This window comes from Haemaphysalis longicornis, unplaced genomic scaffold (genome assembly GCF_048455015.1).
Source record: "Haemaphysalis longicornis isolate Haplotype H1 unplaced genomic scaffold, Haemaphysalis longicornis Haplotype H1 scaffold_3, whole genome shotgun sequence".
Taxonomy (NCBI): Eukaryota; Metazoa; Arthropoda; class Arachnida; order Ixodida; family Ixodidae; genus Haemaphysalis; species Haemaphysalis longicornis.
Window position 1 is genome coordinate 208,290,532 of NW_027526335.1, and position 19,081 is coordinate 208,309,612.

Sequence of the window (19,081 nt, forward strand, 5' to 3'; positions counted from 1 at the left end):
CAATGAGAGAGTCTGTAAAGATAACAGACGGTTGTATATTTGTTTCTGTGGTGTAGTCTACCGAAATTAGAATTCCGTATGCTTCTGCTCTAAACATGCTGCAGTTTGGGTTCAGTGTCTTTGTACTAGTTAAGTTGGGAGTCATGTGCAGCGGGTGAGACACCAGAAGCTGACTTCGAAGCATCTGCGTAAAAAGTAGTGTAGGGGTACGTGTGTTGCAAGTATAAAAAATGCTGTAAAATAAGTTCTCTTAGTGCGTTTTCTTGCTTATTTTTCTAAAGGATACGTTACAAGACATTATACGGATGTCCTAAGGGTCAACCACGTCGGTGGGAGCAGTCTTCTATAAGTCATTAAATGAGACCCCAAGTTCTGCGCCTGCTTTGCCGATCGGAAGGGGAATGTTCAACTGAATGAGGGGCTAGAATATTTGGTCCGCTTAATAAATAGAGTGAAAAAGTCACTCCCTCCATCCAAGCAGCGACGTCTGTTGCAGTTATTTATTTATTTATTTATTTATTTATTTATTTATTGACTTATTTTTACTGCTTTATTTATTTATTTATTTATTTATTTATTTATTTATTTATTTATTTATTCTTTTATTAATTTTTTCATTTATTTATTTATTTATTTATTTATACGTATTTCATTCCTTATTAAGGCTATTGCAGTAGTGGACATATAGATGATCAAGTGATAAAAAGCGGGAACAAAAACACGAGCGTATGACACAAATTGTGTGGTTCAGAATACTCCACAAGATACAGAATAAACAAAGGCAAAACCAAAGAAAGCAAGTGAACGTAGAAATCTCTAGTTAACATGCATTTGATATTGCACTCAGAAACTGATCTAAAGGGAGCCCGCGAGTATCACCCGGTTAGCCGGTTCCTCAGCACAATATTCAAAGAAAAAACTATATTTCAACAAATCAGTTTTTGGGTGAATGGCGTAGTATTTAGCACATGTTGGCTTCTGGTGTGAACAGAGGGTGGTGTGGCAAACTGCAGATACCTGTGAAGCGATGGCAAGCGCGGCGAATTAAGGTGTAAAACATTTTAAGCATTCTGAATGGCACCGAGCAGATAATGGAGTTAACCCAAAGGTGCTAAGTTGGACGTAGGTGAAAAATCGCGGTCATACCTTCGGCAGATAAAACGGATCACTTTTTTTAAGGATTCCAATTTTGCAATGTCGGACGCTTTGTGTGGATTCCAAACCACAGAACCGTATTCGAGTATTGGCCGTACTAAGTTTCAAAATGTAATACCTTGATTTCTTTTGGTGTTACTTAACCTCTTCAGGGGTTTGTTATTTGTGATATCAATGTGCTTGGACCAGGACATGTTATGAGTGAAATGAAGGCCGAGGTACTTATATTTCATTTTTCTTGCTAAATAAAAACCATCGAATGAGTAGGGAAACAGATGAGCGGATGACCGAGTATACAATTTCATGCACACAGTTTTTTGCAAAGTTATATTCATTTGCCAGGTTTGGCACCAAGTACAAAAACTGGAAAATGAATTGTTCAATTTTGCGTCATCCTAATCAGAAATACGTTTTTGATAAAAACGCAGCCATTGGCGTATAGCCTAATCTGGGACGTTATGTTACCGGGTATGTCAATAATAAATAATAAGAAAAGAAGGGTTCAAAGTACCGAGCCTTGTGGACCGCCTGCAGTTACATCAGTGGTACTGGATGCCGTTAAGTAAAAAAGTACCTACTGTGAGTAGTGCGAAAAACCAACTAGATATGCAATCTACGAGCAGCGGGTATTTTATTATGTAGTGAAGTTTAAGTAAAAGTTTGGAATAGAGGACTGTATCGAAAGCTTACAATAAGTCACTAAAAATAGCATCTACCTGATAACCCCAATCAATGGATTGAATAATATCACGACTAAATTCGGTAAGTTGAGTGATTACCACGTCTAAAGCCTTGTTTGAACTCGTTTAAATATTATTAGCTTCCAGGAATTCAACTATGTGTATATATATGACATGCTCTAATATTTTGCATGAGTGAGACGTCAAGGAAATGCAAAACCTTGCCGTTTAGTTAAACGGCAAGGTTTTGCATCCCGCTTAAAACGGGGAGACCTTTAGCAAGTTTCCATGATAATGGATCTGTTGCTTTACCTAGAGACTTTTTGTATATTACCCTAAGGTACCGGCTTGTGCATGAAGGAAAGCGTAATAAAACGTTTAGAATGCTTTCTTCAGATAAACATACGTCACCAATTGAGGGTGCAGGGTTGGCCAGTGAAAAGGTAGGTGTTTGCAAATTAGCAATTGTGAAAACAGATTTAAAATAAGAAATAAATGCCTTGGTTATTATGACAGGATCGCTTGTGGAAGCTCCATGAATATCCATCGTGTTTGGTTCCGTTGAACTTGGCAAGACCGAGCTCCAAAATTTTCCTGGATTTGTTACCATCAGGGTTTTTATGGTCACTTGGTAATAGAAATTTTTGGTGGCTTTAGTTTGGGCTCTTAGTTCGTCGTTAGGTTTTTTGAACTCATTTAGTGAAGGCAAGATCTGATGTCTAGTCGAACGATGTAAACTTTTTACACGACGTGTCAGTTGTAACAACTCCCTCGTCATCCATGGAAACCTAATATTTTTGTCTTAGTTTTTACCGGATAAAGCGGGTGATATAAGAATGCACAAGATTAAAAAAAAAAGCAAATCGTTGCCGTCACTAGATTCGCTAACCTGTTCGAAATTATCAAATGAATCCTCTAGAACTGTCAGGATACTTACGTCATCAGCACAGTTAAAGTCCTTATGAGTTGAATACACCATACTCGGTGTGGGTGCACGACATGAGAGCGAGACGAAAACTGCTTTATGATCGGAAATTCCTTCATTGACAAGGCAGTTAAACGTGCTTTCTAGCAATGTTGCGCTAACAAAGACTAAATCGAGAACTGCAGACTCTCTTGTAAATTCTCGAACAACTTGGGTAGGGCCAAGCAACAGAGAAACGTTCAGCACCCCTGTGTCTGTTAGAGAGGCCGGATCGCTTAAAGACAGGGTCGACCATCGAAATCCAGGTGCGTTAAATTATCCCACATAAATTAGATATCCGCTACTGTAGGCATTCTCATTATTAAAATTTGTCAAGGTGATCAAAGAATCTGCTGACGATCTTAGTGGACGGTAAAAAACGCCTTTACGATAGTGATGTGCTCAAAGTAAAATTTTCACCACACTGACTCTATTTCGGTTGGCCCTTGAATTGCACGAAACTTGAAGTCTGAACGAAAAAAAAGTGCCACCCCACCCCTTTAGCCACTATTCCTGTCCGACGGAAGTACCGTGAATCTAGGGGGAGTGATTTCACAATCATGAATTCCCTCAAGCAGCCAGGTCTCACTGACGCCCACGACGTGCCCTCCCTGTGCTGAATTTATTGATAAGAAAACAGAAAACGTGTTTACTATACTTCTAGCATTGATGTTGAAGAGGTGTAAGTTAGCGTTTTTCTGTTGTGGTAGTCATCGAGGACCGGGGGAAGGAGTGTAGTTGTAATCTTTTTTGCGCGGCCGTTGGACTCAATGAGACAGTTAAAAGCATTGTCCCAGTCGTGACGAAAATTGCGAATCAAGACGTGGTCGTAGACAATGCGGACTTCTGTGCGAGTGTCTAAATGACTTTGTTGCTTTCAATAATTTTTATGTATTATGCATACGCAAACTGTGAAATCCTCAGTAAAGCGCACATTTGGGTCGTCGATCTTTCTGGCACTTTTCATAATCGCAACTTTGTCGTTAAAATCTAGGAGTTTAATAATAGTAGGAGGAGGACGGCCTTCGCTACCCTTCCCTTAATGATGGAATCTTTCGATTCGTGGGCATTTCCTTTCACGTTCCTCTGTACTACTGTACTAAACTGTGACACCTTTAAAAGCTTTGACGCATGTGTTTTCTCGGGTTCTTTCGAAATATCATAAAGGATTACGTTGTTCCAGGCCATCACGTTTTGCGATACGTTGTTCCACAGCGGATATGACTGAGTGAAGGTCTTTCTTTAGGAAACAGGTCGTCTCAGAAACAGCCGCTGAAGCGGACATTAGTTCAAGCGAAGCCACTCGAGATTCAAGGGCATCAAATCTAGAATTTACAAATTCACGAAACTGCCTAATTTCCGCTATATCATCTGCCAGTTTTTTCTGTCCTGACAGTAGCTCACTCAACAGGCTTTTAACAGACGCAATGCTGTCTGTCTCCTCAAGCTTGTCGTTGTTATCTATTGCCGAAAATTTAGAGGCAGAACTGCTGCCTCTAAATTTTTACTGCCTTTGTTGGCTGAACTAGACTTTGTTTCTTAGAACCTGGGTTTACTTATACATCCCCGCTTTGAAGCAGTGTGCAAACGCAATGGAACAGCTGTGAAAGCAAACAAAAGCACCTCATAGCAAGACTATCAGAACAATCGCATTGGCAAGGAAACAGCCCCAGGAAGCGATTATGAGAGCGATGGCAGCAAGCATTTTCGACGTAATGTACAGTGGCCAGCAAAAGTTTGCGGGATGTGCGGCGCGTGTCCGAGCGGCACAAAACTGTATTGCTTCGCTTACTGCAGCCAGCGAGCGCCGGGTCGAGGCTCAAGGAACTGGCGTGTTAGGCGCGCTTTACGCATGCCTGTCCTTTATTTGTTACCGGGCATATCTGATCACTCGCTTGCCTGTGACATGTATTCGATATTCGCGGCGGCCGCGGTGGCGCCGCGTGACCATCGCTGTCGTTCTCCTGTCACTGATGATACAAATTACGCAGCCCGCGGCCGCCGTTTGCGCGGCGCGCAGCATTAAATTAATCTTATCTTCCAAGTGATGTAACGGTCCACGACTAAACTTATACCCCTGTCCAACGTGCCTATATAAGTGCACTTACGCCGAGTGCACTCGGGCTTCCCAAGTGACACTTAGGCTGCGCGCTGCTAAACGACGAAATAAAGTGCCCTTGGCCGTGATGTCAGTGACGATATCCGGCGTAAATATTACGCAACATTACTTGAAATTCCCCCTCTTTGTCACGTGAAAAATAACGTAAACATTTTGTTGTGTTTGCATTGTTCAAAATCACAATCGGCGCCTGGCACCAGTCAACAAAAAACGGAATCGGGACGGCGACTTAACACCGGCGCCGATATCTTCCCTGTTATTCATTGCGCAGCGAATGACAGCAGCATTATCCTTTGGGGGAAATCATATGAAAGTGTGACTATAACAGAGAAGGCTGTAGCGGGAACATAATCACAGGGCCACACGAAACCACCTAGGAGAACGCCGCATAGAACGGCTGCCATGGAGCAAAACCGGCAAAACCCCACTAGGCGGCGCTGGCACGTCGTTGAGAGAGATTATTTTCTTTTTTTCGTCGCTGCTTCTCTTTTTGTAAGAGTAAACAAGCAATATATCAAAAAGTAACTTTTAACGTTACTTATTATCATCTGAACGCCCGCGGTTTCAGGTTAGTTTTTACGATTTTCGCACTTCTGTTCACGAGATTACTCACTCGGCGAGCTGGCCCCGGTAAAGTGTATTTGGGGACCCCACTCAGCTTAAAGTGCGTTTCTTGTAAAGTGTCATTCGCGTTTGCCGTTTAGCTGCTCCTGAATGACATTTTAGCAGAGTGCACTCTGCGTAAGTGCAGTTAAATTGACACGTTTGACAGGGGTAATATCTTACAGGAGCTAATAAAGGCTACCTGTTGGAAACTGCGTACCTCAATGTGGTGCTTAGAAAAAAGTCGTGTCGCCAATATTAATCTTGCGGCAAAGCCAACTTTCTGGGGAAAGATCTAGCTCTCAATGTAATGTAGGCCTCACGTAAACATCATACTGCAATTGGCCAAGGGAGGACCGTTAGCATTATGCCGAATCACATTTACTTGCCATAATTTGTTTTTAGGGAAGCCGTAAACGATACGGCCCTCAATACATGACAGACTAAGGAGGAGGTACAGTTACAGAAAACGTCTGTGACTCTTGTTTTGTTAGAACTACCCAAAGGAAATTTTGTGATAATTAGCCCCTGAGACGACTACAACGGCAATTGTGGGTCAGCTGACAGTTTTCGGTGCTTAGGTTAAAAATAAAATAAAATATTTCTTATTCAACCAGCAGTGCCTCATGAAAGGTAAGGCCGGGTTCAGACTGTACGCAACTGTCGTAACTAACTTTAAAGAATGACGTCATTTCACGTCTCCATCCACCGAACAGCGTGACACGCCGTCTTTTTTCGTCAATGGATCACGATATGGCTTTTGCGTCGATAGTCTGAACATAGCCTAAGATTTATTCAACGTTGCGCGCCGCGCAAACGGTGGCCGCGGGCTGCGTATTTTGTAGCACCAGTGATAGCAGAACGACGGCGATGGTCACGTGGCGCCACCGCGGCTGCCGCGAATATTGAAAGCATGTCACGGGCAAGCGAGTGATCAGAGATGCCCAGTAACAAATAAAGAACAGGCGTGCGCAAAGCGCGCCTAGCACACCAGTTCCTTGAGCCTCGAACCGGCGCTTGGTGGCTGCAGACGGCGCAGCAATTCAGATTTGCGCCGCTCCGCCACGCGCTGCACATCCCGCAAACTTTTGCTGCCAACTGTACCTGCGCAAAGAAAACACTAAGAATGAGCATCGCCGAAGCTTCGCTGTTTCCTTGCCCACTGACGTGCAGATGCGGCGGTGGTGCTTTCATAGCCGCGGCCGGTGACGTCACGGAATGGAACTTGCCGAACGATGGACGGTGTAGCGAGGCGTTATAAGTGCAGGGGGTGGGTAGCTTCGCTGACAGGCAATCACCATCGTCTGCTGGGGCAATGGGGCAGTCTATGAGCACGCAAGCTGTAGCGTCCACGCGCTGTTCCAACGGTAAAAATGTATTCCGGCCACCGGGGTTGGGAATTCGGGCATGGTAGTAGCGCGGGAAGTTGAAGCACCGAAGCTGGCGAAGAACACCTGCGCAAAGAAAACATCGTCGAAGCTTCGCTGTTTCCATGCCCGGCATTAGGAATTGTTCGTTTTTTGCTGGCGAGGTATGGGAGCCCCGTTCTCTGATAGACATATAAAAAACCTGACATAATAAATTTGGGTGTTGCCATAGTTTACGACAAATCATTCCAATTCTCCGCGTGAGGACGTTAACTCGAAAATGAGCAAAGGGCCAATAATAACTATTTGTACACTTATTCACACTCTGAATCCTCATTTACGGGTTATTAGAGAAAGGGAACACATCAGACATAAAACTGACATCAGATCTTCTGGAAGTAACTAATAAAAACGACAATCAAAAACACACAGATCATCGAACACTATTGAAATCATCAAATGAGAAGTAGCATGCAAACGCTACAAAAAAATATAAAACATTGAATGAGTTTCCAGGGGCTTAGTTTCAAGGAACATCAGTATCATGAAAACTTTCAAACGCTTTAATGTTACTTCACTCAGTAGTTTGTGCATACAGACCATTACAGATTTCCGTGGCATATGGAATAACAAAGATTGCAAGACGTTCTTGAGGGAGGCATAACGTTTGATTCCTACTATACAACTTAACCTCTTCTGTCTACCAGGTGCTCGTGTGTACATTTTTATCAGTCTTTATTACTTTGGAGAACGTTAAAGAATAATTGTATATTTCACCTCCACATATATGCTATGAATTCTACTGTGCTTGAACTTAGTATGTATATAATGAAGTGAGTTTTTCATATTGACCACATGAATCAGGCGGCGAGTCTTTGAGATCTCTGAAATTCAGCTGGCAGAGCTTTCCAATTGGGACTCGGCGTATACTTCGGTGAGTACTTCAACAGTGCGAATACATGATCTGTATGTAATTAACGGGTCGTCTTCTTTTGGGTTTCGTTGTTTTCTCAAAGAAAACACAGGTTTTATACTCTAACGAGCACACATTTTCAATGTGGCTCGGCCAGTTAAGGTCTTCAGCACCATGATATCTGAACCTAAAGGCTTCCTTCAAAAAAAAAACGTTTTTTATGTGACACTATAAGAAAAAGCAATTTCTCTTGCTGTAGTGCGCGCAAATGTTCTTTTCGAATGATTAATTTTTATGTCCCGTTTTGGACACCAAGAACAAAAATCCTCAAGACACTGGTTTGTTTTGATCAGGTCATTTTCCCTGGAAAATGACCGGATCAAAATTTCGTGAAAAATTTTGCAGTTATATACAAAATGCTTCAACACCACAGGCGGCTGAGGTACTGCAGATAAATCCTCACTCTAAAGTGAAAAAATAACAGGCCGAGTACCGACATCTGTCGTGCCCCAGAAAATATACCCAAGAAACTCGGTACTAAATTACTAACGCGTACAACCGGCTTCTGATCTGTTAGGTAGGCTTTTATTCATGCTAAAATATAAAATCTATACAAATGTGACTATACTTATAAGAGCAGTTTGCTATAAGGCACATTAAAAAAAGGCTTCCTAAAATCAACGCAGGTCACATCTGTCTGTCCTAGCTTGTTTAATCCACCGAAGTATGATGGAGGATCTAGACTACTTGTGCAACCGTCAAGAAATCCACCTAAAGCCTTTCTGGTTTGTATAATGTACTTATCTGTTTCCAGAAAGGGCATACTGTTTTTAGCAAATACAAATTTCGTGATCTTGGATTAGGATGACAATGTTTGTATTTTAAGGGCACAAGGCCAACTAAGGCCAAAGAGTGCCAAACAATAGTGATTTCATGAGAGCGACATAAAAGTAGAAATAGAATACTTCAGCAAAAATTAACAAAGTAAAACGCAACGTAATGAAGATCATTGGTGTAAAGGGACAGATGGTCAAGATTCATGATAAGAAACGAGATGTAAAAATTTTACGTCGGTAAGAAACTAAAAAACACGTTCAATTGGAAACATGGGCGCGTCTTTTAAGAAGTATTACGAGTATTGTGGACTTGCATTGACTGATTATATGGATTAGAGATAGGCCCTCTCCACACCGGCTGCACACGGGTATTGGGGATCCAGTGAGCAACTGGGAGTGTGTACGTGTGTGTGGCCTATCCGTAACCTTGCGAAGGCATCTTCGAGGTTTGTTGTGCGTGAATCGGTTGTGTGTTGTCCCAAGTGGAGCCTTACAATGTGTAGTTTGTTGTCTGTCTGTTCACTCCAATTTTCTTGCGAAGTTTTACGTAGTTGTTGTTTTATGTGTGGTGTGAAGTCGGTGTGGGGTACTGTTGTATGTGCACCGTGTTTGGTGTGCAGCTGCGGCCATTTCATCTGCCGTCTCAATTCCAGCGATGCCTTAGCTCCTCAGTCCCGGGGTACCCAAATGGGTACCACAACCATAAAGGCAATAGCTTTCCCCCATTCGAAACTAGCGTGTCAAAAGTTGTCTCCCAGCCAAAAGCAGGCCTTGTTTTCACTAAGCCCCCCTAGGTGGCGCAATGTGTCCAGTAATCTCTGAAGAGCGAGGCGGCGAAAATGGCTTTCAGTGGCGCGAGCGCTCGAATGCGTCCACCGGGTAAGAAGACCCAGAGTTCCCAAATGGGTACCATCAAATTTTATAACTTTGGCTCGCTTTTCTGCTATTGTAATTTTTTTGCACTTATTTCTATGGACAATGAACCAAATAAAAGTGTGTTGTAGCATTTTCGAAGCATTGTAGAATTTCGAAAATATTGGCTCTTGCATTCTACATGCACTGAAACCCAGAGTACCCAAATGGGTACCATCAAATTCTATTACTTTCGTTTGCTTTTTTGCTACTATAATTTTTTAGCGTTTATTTCTATAGATATTGAATCGAATAAAAGTTTGTTACGAAAGATTTTTCTATTTCCGCATTTTTGGGTCTGAAGAGGTTAGTGGGCTGGGACCCTACAAACAGTCACCTCAAGGTTTGCGCAATATGCCGACATAATTGACCTAAGAACAATATTGATATAGTAATTTCTGGATTTATTTCTGGACAATAATGCCCATACAACACTTAGTCAATCTGTGTAAATGAAAGATTTTACAATATGACATTTCACAATGTGAGTCACAGCAAGAAAGACAACACAAGCCTCTGCTGTGATGGATTCAGGAACATTAAAATTGGGTCCATGCAAAGCACATGACCCGACGGAGGCAGTTTTGGAGGCATAGCTATAAACTTCTTTACTCTGGTACTTCTCCTGCAGTGACAGAAAATGCAAAATCGCATTTCTGGGTACCTTAGTTTTGGCGAGTTGAAAGAAAGACAAGTCACATGACACAGCGCGGAGCTGCCATGCCGCTATAAAATCAATGCATGATAAGTTGAAGGTGTTTAAAAAGGAATGTTGAGTAAAGACGCCTGCTCTCTCACTCTTTGTGAGAAGGGAACAGAAATGAATGGGCAATTTAAAAAGAGCTGTGATGTGGATGTATCCATAAAAACAGGTTTAAAAGGGTGGTTATCGATTTATAAGATTTCAGAATCATATGAAAGATCAACATAAGTTCGCTGGTGCTCCAGGCACGATTTGTCGCATTCCACATAAAGGCTTTGGACAGGGCTTGTGCGGAAAGCACCACATGAGGCGAAGCCCCAATTGCAGCACTGGGTCGACCATTTTTAGCGCTGTTTTCGTGGCCAACCCATAAACAGCACTTCCGTATTCTAAGCGAGACCCTGCGAAAGCGTAGAGGCGCAGCAGGTGTAGAGGCGCAGCAGGAGTTTTTTGTCTGCACCGTATGATTAGAGAGATAGCAAGTTAGGAATATTCATTGTTTTAGGACACTTTTTCTTGGTCTGTTTGATGTTAAAGATGAATGTGAGTTTTTTGTACATCACCACACCCATAAAATTGTGTACCGTTTTAAGAGTAATTGGGTCACTAGTGAGAGTTATTTCAGGATAGGGCCTTACTGCGCTTCTCTTTGAGAATATGACACAGGTACTTTGCACGGGATTAGGTTGAAACCGTTTTCATCTGCCCAGCGGGAAAGGTTATTTACCCCAAGCTGGACCTGGCATTCACATATAGATATGTTACAATATATAAAAAATATTTCTACATTATCCACTTGCGCTAAACAGGAGATCGAAAGAGGCAAAGCTTTCCGAAGCGAGTTTATCGTGACAATGAAGAGCGTGCAGCTGAAACCTCCGCCTTGAGGCATGCCACTTTCTTGAATGTGAACCCTTGACAGTGCCGACCCGAATCTTACCCGAAACGTTCGTTTGGACAAGTACCTCTCAACAATGCTCAACGTGTTACCTGTTATGCCCTACGATTTTAATCCTGCAAAAATGCTGTAACGCCATGCCGTATTAGGCTTTTTCGATGCCAAAAAATACGGTCATGCAATACTGTTTGTGTATAAACGCATCTTTATGTATGATTCTAATGAAACTAGTTGATCATTTGTGGATCACCCTGCTCGGAAGCCTCCCTAGCAGCTCTTCAGAAGACCATTGTTCTCAAGTCAGTATTCCAGTCTCCTGTTTATCATCTTCTCGAGAAGCTTACACTGGCATCTTGTAAGTGCAATGGGCCTACAGCTCGCCGGAGAGGAAGGGTGCTTCCCTTCTTTCAGGAAAGCTAATACTATCGCCTCTGTCCAAGAGCTTTAAATGTGCCCCTCAAGCAGTATATTATTGTATACGCGTATGAGTGTTTGAAGAGTGTCGGGGAGTAGGTGTTGTACCATGGTGTATGTAATGTTATCTGTACGTGGAGCTGAAGGTTTACACGTGGTCAGAGCGGCCTTCAGCTTATGAATTGGAAAATGGGAAAAGTAGGAAGTGTGCCACTTGCTGCTATTTAGCAGGGACTTCCATTCTGCAGACGTTTTATGTTGCATGGAAGTGTTTGTGTAGCGTGGAGAACTGGACAGACATGCCTGGAAGTGTTGTGCAAATGTGTTAGCCTGGTCTTCGAGTGCGTTGCCTGGTGTATTAACCAGAGGGAGGCTGTGTGTTTGTTGTCGATTGAGTTTTCGTATGTCCCCAGACTTTGTTAGTGTCAGTGTATCAATTTATGAATGTGAGAAAGCTGCGCCAAATCTCCTTTTTTGCCTCATGGCGAACACACTTCCCAAGTGGTTTGGCCGTTTAAAGGAGGTGAGGTTATCCGTCGTGGGGTACCGGTGATGCACATTCCGCGCCTTGTTCTCGGCCTCTCGTGCTCGCCTGCAGTCGCCGTTCCACCAGGGCATTCTTGGGTTGCGCGGGGCACCGGACAACTGGGGAATGGAATTTCTGGCAGCATCAAGAATGTGAGCCGTGAGAAGTTGGGCGGCTTCCTCTAAGTGTAAGTATGGTATGGCTGTGTGCTGTACTTGAGATGTATCTGTGGAAGTACTCCAGGTACCTTTTGCTTCGTTAAACTTGCTATTTGAAGAATAACTATTGGGACCTTTGCCGATCTTTGTTAATGTGGTTGGGAAGTGATCGCTACCATATGGGTGTGTGCCCACGTCCCACGTCCCACTCGAGTGATGGAAGGAGAACTGCTGAACTGAGTGCCAAGTCGTAGTATCAATATGTGTTGCATCCTAGTCTATGACATGTTGGCTGTTTTTCGTTAAAAATGCATGCTTCCGTTGATGTCACAACCTTTAAATGAGCAGTCCTCGAACATCCATGCAGGAAGAACCCCAAAGGGCGTTAAGAGCACTCAGGTCTCCTAATAAAAGAAATGGTTCTGGTAACTTGTCTATCACAGCCTCAAACTCGGAGCTCGATAGCACGTGATCAGGAGGAATATAGAGGGAGCATACTCTTATTAACCTGTTAAATATATTTGTGCGAATTGGACAGCCTCAAGGACAATGTTCATATGAATACGGTGATAGGCTAAAGATTTCTGAGCAATAATGGCCACACCACCTGAAGACGTACAACCACCAACCCTGTTCTTTCCAAATACCAAGTGCTGCTCAAGAAGTTTGTTTTCCTAAAGTTTAAACATGTTTCCTGAAGACACTTGACACTTGCTTGAGGCGAATTCAGTATCTCATAGGCATCATCAATATATTTAAGGAGCACTCTACAGTTCCAGTGAATTATATATTCTCCTCCCAATGTGGAGATTTAGGAGCTACTGGAGCCTGTGTGTATGTGTCTTCATGTGTCTTTCGGGCACTGTACTCTTGGAGGGGGCTTTTTGGGCCTTTCGTTTGGCTTGGGCGTCGGAGGCTGCTCCATGCGTTGCGTTGCAGGTAAGAACCGCCCGACGTCCATCTCGTCGTCAGAAGACCTGGGGGTGCCCGACGAATGGGCCCCCTGGACGTGGCACCTGTAACGAAAGAGGACCAGCGTCTGGCTTCCGATGTGGTGATGGAGCCGATTAGCGAGGCAGTGCGCACCCGATCCTCCTCTTCCTCTTCTTCTACTGTCGCCCCCTGCCTGTGCTTCTTTATTTCTCAACACACTCCCGCCGCCGCCAAGTTGGTTAGGAGCTAGCTGGCAGCTGCACGGGAAAGTGGCGAAGGCCGCGCCCTCTATGGCCAGGTGTCCGGCTTCCGTAGCGGGACATGATTCCAGAGTATCTATGCTTGTAGGCTGGCTGGTGGATCCAGTGGAACATTTGGCTGGGTGTCTCGGTGCCATCGTTCTCTGTAGACCGCGTTGTCATTCAAGCGCGGCAGAACAAGCCCACAGCCAGCGTCACGGGCAACGAGCGCTTCCGGAGTGCCTGGATCAAAGGGACTTCGGGATAAAAGCGAGGGTTGCGAACGTTCATGGGGTCAACCGGAAATAGAGCCCATGCTCCTGGTTTTCGGTCGCAAGGCAGCCGCCAGGATCAAACGGGAAGAGTTGATGTAGACTGCCACATTTCAAGAGAGCATCAAGGTAGCATGATGGCATTGCCGTCGCCTCCACGTCTGGTACTGCTTCCACGAGGAAATACGTGTGTTCGATCGGCGTATCCGTTATCTCTGCGAAAAGTAGGACTTCGCTCTCGCCGTACCCAACAAGGTACAAACGCTCGTCCCGAATCGAGTTGCGCTTGCTGAAGAAGGGGTCATCACCATAGAAGCATCTGTTCTGCTTCGCCACGACGATACCTCCCCACCAGGCCTTGACGAGCGCGGCCGAAGCTCGCTTCCGGCGTTGAAGCTCGCTCATGGAGCGTCGGAGGAGCAGGCGCTTCGTTATCCCCTGACGCGAGTCCACCTTCTGCACGAACCGCGTCTCCGTTGCTGGACCCAATGAAAATATCTTCGACTCGAAACCGGGTTGCTGAAATGCTTGCGAAGCGAGAGGTGCAACAGGGTTGCAACAGGGACACTCAGACGTTTCGAAAACAAGAGTCGCATTATCGACGCTAAGGCCGTGGCAGGACGGGTCAGACGTCTCTCAAGCAGTAGTCAAGTCGTCGATACAAGGATTGCGGAAAGGCTGTAGCGACGTCTCTGACGTGAGAGCTGTGTCGGCGACGCCAGCGCTGCGGCAAGGCCGGTCAGACATTTCGGAAACGATATTCGCTTCAGCGACGGCGAGTTCTCGGCAGGGTCCCTGAGATTTCTCCACAACGGCAATCACGGCAACACCAGGGTTGGGCGGTCGCTGGAGCCACTCTCCCGGGCTGAGCCTATCGGGGTCTTGCTTAGCGTTCTGAAAGGCTGCAGCGCCTCCGTTGTCGTTGTCCTGTTCTTCTACCGCCGCACCAGTTATTTCCCGGACGGGCGGCACGTCACCCGGCACCAATGTCCACCTGGCCTCCTCGGGAAGCGAGCAAATAGTTGAGGTAGCGATGCGAGGAGTAAACAGAGCCGCCTGAGGTTGAAGAACAGGGCTTGCAGAAGAGTCTTGGGTCGCGGAGAAGCGTACACGCGTTCGCAGGGCGCAGATACGCTCGTCGAAATCGATCGCTTCCAAAACGTCAGCATCAAACTCTTCATCCTTCAGCTTCTCCTAAACTTGAGCGTCGAGTAGGTGAAGGCTCACCTGGTAATGCAAGATGATGTCGAGGACATTTTGTCTATCAAGGGCCGTTGCTGCCTGGCTCCGCAGCAAGGCATCGAGGGCTGTCATGGTCCCGGAGACGGTCGATCGCAGCACATCTCGGCGGATACGAAGAGCGTCCATGGCACCAGTCGATGAAGCAAGACGCTGGGGTTGCGAATACCAAGGGGACAAGGGCGGGCTTGTGCACGAGCCGAAAGGGGCGGCGGCCGAGGGCAAGGCTTCCAGGATAATGCAGTACGAATGTGTCCAAGCCTCGCGTGCCTCAGGTCCGCTGCGCCATCGAACGTAGATTCGCTCGTGCGCCGGTTTCCGGGTTTCAAGGCACCAGAAAATATGTAACGAAAGAGGACCAGCGTCTGGCTTCCGATGTGGCGATGGAGCCGATTAGCGAGGCAGTGCGCACCCGATCCTCCTCTTCCTCTTCTTCTACTGTCGCCCCCTGCCTGTCCGTCTTTAGTTCTCAACAGCCCCCATTCGGGTGCCCTTTGGGAGCGCTGTCACCGCCACTGGTGTCGGGAGTGCCCCGGTTGGCTCAAGCGGGGGGGCAGCGAAGGTAGGAGCCGATGCGAGGGTCCTTGGGTCCATGTCCTCAACAGCATCTAGTCTATTGGAGGCTTAGGAAGGAGGGGCAGGAGCAGCATCAGTCCCGCTGGGAGCGGTTGCCACCACAACCCCTGTGTGCTCAGCAAGCGGTGTGGTGACTGGTTGGGCTGCCCGAGGCAACCCAGAGAGAGGGGGTAGGCGGGGGTGGGACCAGGTTAGACTCGCTCAACTGGGTCCCTGTGGAACCAGACGTCTCTCCGCCCCCCTTCGAGATGCGTCGGCGTACCTCCCCAGGGGGAAAGACGCGAACCTTTTGCGCGCCTCTGGGGAGGTGATTCTTCGTGTAACCTTGAGATTGTAATTTTTTTCTACATACAACTTTTCGCATTTGCTGGAGTATGCCACATGTAGGTCCTTGGAGTTTGCACATGTAAGGTTGTCAGAGTCACAGTTGTCGGTGGGGTGGTCCTGTGCGGCGCATTTCGCACAGGTTGTTTGGACGCGGCAAGAAATTGTAGTGTGCCCGAACCGCTGGCACTTAAAGCAGCGGCGCGGATTTGGACTGTACGAACGAATGGAGCATCAAATGATGACTGCGTTGATATGTTCATGAAGCGAGGAGTGGTTGAAGGTAAGGATATTAGGTTTCTTGGGATTATCTTAATATCCCTGCGCATAGTGTTTCTGTTGTTGTTGTTGCTGTTGTTGTTGTTTCTGCTTTATATAAATGATGTCAGTGATAACATTACATCATCCATGAGGCTCTTCGCTGACGATTGTGGGCTGTACAGGAAAAATTCTTGTGAAAGTGATACCCACGTAATTGAAAATGATCTGAACAAGATTATAACTTTGCGCGAAAAATGGGCCATGTCATTAAACCTGGAAAAAACTGTCTTTATTAGGTTTACCAGAAGAGAAAAAGTCTACTACCCAACTTATAAAATAAGAGATTGATCATTAAGGTGTGTAAGGGAATTCAGATACTTAGGAGTTTACTTTACATCAACACTGTGCTGGCACAGACACATCGATTATATTACCCGTAAGGCTTCAAGAACATTAGGTTTTCTGCGCCGCAACCCAAGCACCTTTCCGCAAACTGCCAGAGAAATATTGTACAAAACAAACGTATGGCCTATACTCAAATATGCTTGCACGGTATGCGACCCGCCAACCCTGCTTGATAGAGCTAAATTAGAAAAACTTCAAAGCCTCGACACCAGGTATGTGTTAGGAAAATTGGCAAAAGAGGCAAGTTTTAGTAGAAATATCCGCTTTAACTTACGGAATTGGGAATTACTTGAGCATCGCAGAACTGTATTTCGCTTAAAATTATTTTATGAAGTTTATTTTTCACAGAATGGTATGCCGCGTGAATCGTATATTTTCCCACGTCATCACATATCCGCCCGCATAGACCATATTTATAAAGTTCGTGAGATAGATTGTAAATCTAGTGCGTTCTTTCAATCCTTTTTTCCTAAAACCATTCGTCAGTTGAACAGATTACCTTCTTCCGTGTTTGTACACCATTCTAGTAACACGTTCCTGTCCACAGTTACGTCATTCGAAGGCCTCAACTGACATTGTCATGTGTTTGCTACAGCTCAAGTTTTCCTGTTTCCTCAAATCACCTGCCCACTCACTATTCTGTAATTGCTTCGTTTAATACATGAATTGCATTTTTTCAGCCTCGCCGAACGCACTGTTTTTTTTTTCAATTATCGTACCAATGCCGACTTTTCACGTGGTGTGTCTGAGGGCTGTCGAAAATGTTATATGCCCTTTCCGTTGCTTTATCGTTTTTTGAACCTTCGATTCCCGCTTGTGTAAAGTACTTGCGACTGCCTTTTTCTGAATTATTGTAATAATGCAGTGTTTTTTCGTGGCATGTCTTCAACTATTTGAAATGTATATATGCGTTCTCTCATAACTTGCTTTCTTGCTTGCTGATAAGTACTTCTTGTGACTGCCTTTTTGTACACCCCCCCCCCCCCCTGTTATGCCGAAGGCGCTGTGGGTACTCAATAAATAAATAAATAAATAGTGATACGGCGCATGGCTGTGACGCCCTGAACTTTTATATTTTCAAGAAGATCAGCATCTCTCTCGGTAAGGAGAACTGCCTTAAGGATCACACCCTGCGAGCTATTCAGGCTGCCGTGGGCTGTGACCCTGTTGTTCAAATCGACCAATTTCATCTGACCAACAAGTGTGGTTGCCTGCTGCTGGTTTTACTCCAACAAGGGCTTCAGCTGTGCGTTGTTTTTTGGCAATGTACGTTTTCGAAATTATTCCATCAAGATATTTTCTAATCAAAAATGCTCATCGCGAAGGAAGAGGGCGGGTTGCTTCAATAGATTCAATAACAATAAAACGAGAGTAGTTTTCTGGCTTTGGGAAGCTCATGCTTGGAAGTTGAAGAAACACGACTTCGGTGTGGCCCCTTTTCAGTGACCGGTTACGTTTGAAAGGGGGGTTTGATTTCTCCATAAAACATAGAAAAAAGCAGGCCACAATGGTACTTTCTTCGTTCGGGTTACCCTTATACCAAGAGAGGTCCCGGAGCTCTCTGCCTGGTAAACAGCCAGGAAACCCATCCGCCGGAGCTTGACCTGGGCTCCAACGGCCACCGTTTGAGGTACACTACCACGGTAGGTTACAGCTTAATTTGGTGGTCTCGGTGTCCACGGTTTCACCAATACCGTTACCAAGGTTACTCAGGTTGCCTTATGCAGGAAGCTTGAAGCAGGAGATTTCAAGCAAACAAGGCGATAGTTGATAGGAAGCAGGTGAGCTGCGCTTTTGAGAACGGGAGAATGGGCAGCGCGAGGGATATGTTCTGGAAAGCAATAATTTCGCGACAATATTTAAAGAGAACTACGTGATGATATGACATCCACTCGTCGTAATGTTTAAAAAATGTTGTTATTATCTCTTCAGGACCACTGGCCTTCTTTGTACCAAAGTTGAGATCATGCAAAGGCAAACCTTCCTGATTCAGCAAAGGAATCTCTATGCGACATGCGCAAAAATAGCATGCCACACTGGTGACGTTATTGTGCGTGTTTCAAGTAAACATTGACTTGGAAACGTTTTCGAAATCACCTGCCATCTGTTGCGAGTGTGTCAAAAGGATGCCTACTAATGTCCCGTCGGTTTGTTCTTGCTGGGCTTTCTAGAAACGCCAAAATGGTTTCGGCAAGGTTCTAACAAAGTTGCTGAGAATGTCTGCCAAGTACTTTTCTTTTATTCAGACAATGCCGTTTTGCGGCTCCTAAATAGCGGTGATAGTTCATTTATCTTCTTTGGCTGTTTGCGGAGGCGTTTCTTTTTTGTTTCATGGGAATAATCTTTCGAGGTATTCTTATATTGTGCGTCGTTATTTTTTTATGCTGACTTGGAAAAATAACGACGCAGGTCTTAACGCAGGTATCCGTAATGCATTTAAATCTCAGCCACTATTCCTGGACTGACTTAAACCGCGAACCGATTTGATATTTGTTTAACGACTGCTATAAATATATCAAAACCAAAGTACCAGCAGCTCTTTCATAAGCTTTCATGAAACGTATTTTTACGTCCTAAGTTGGTA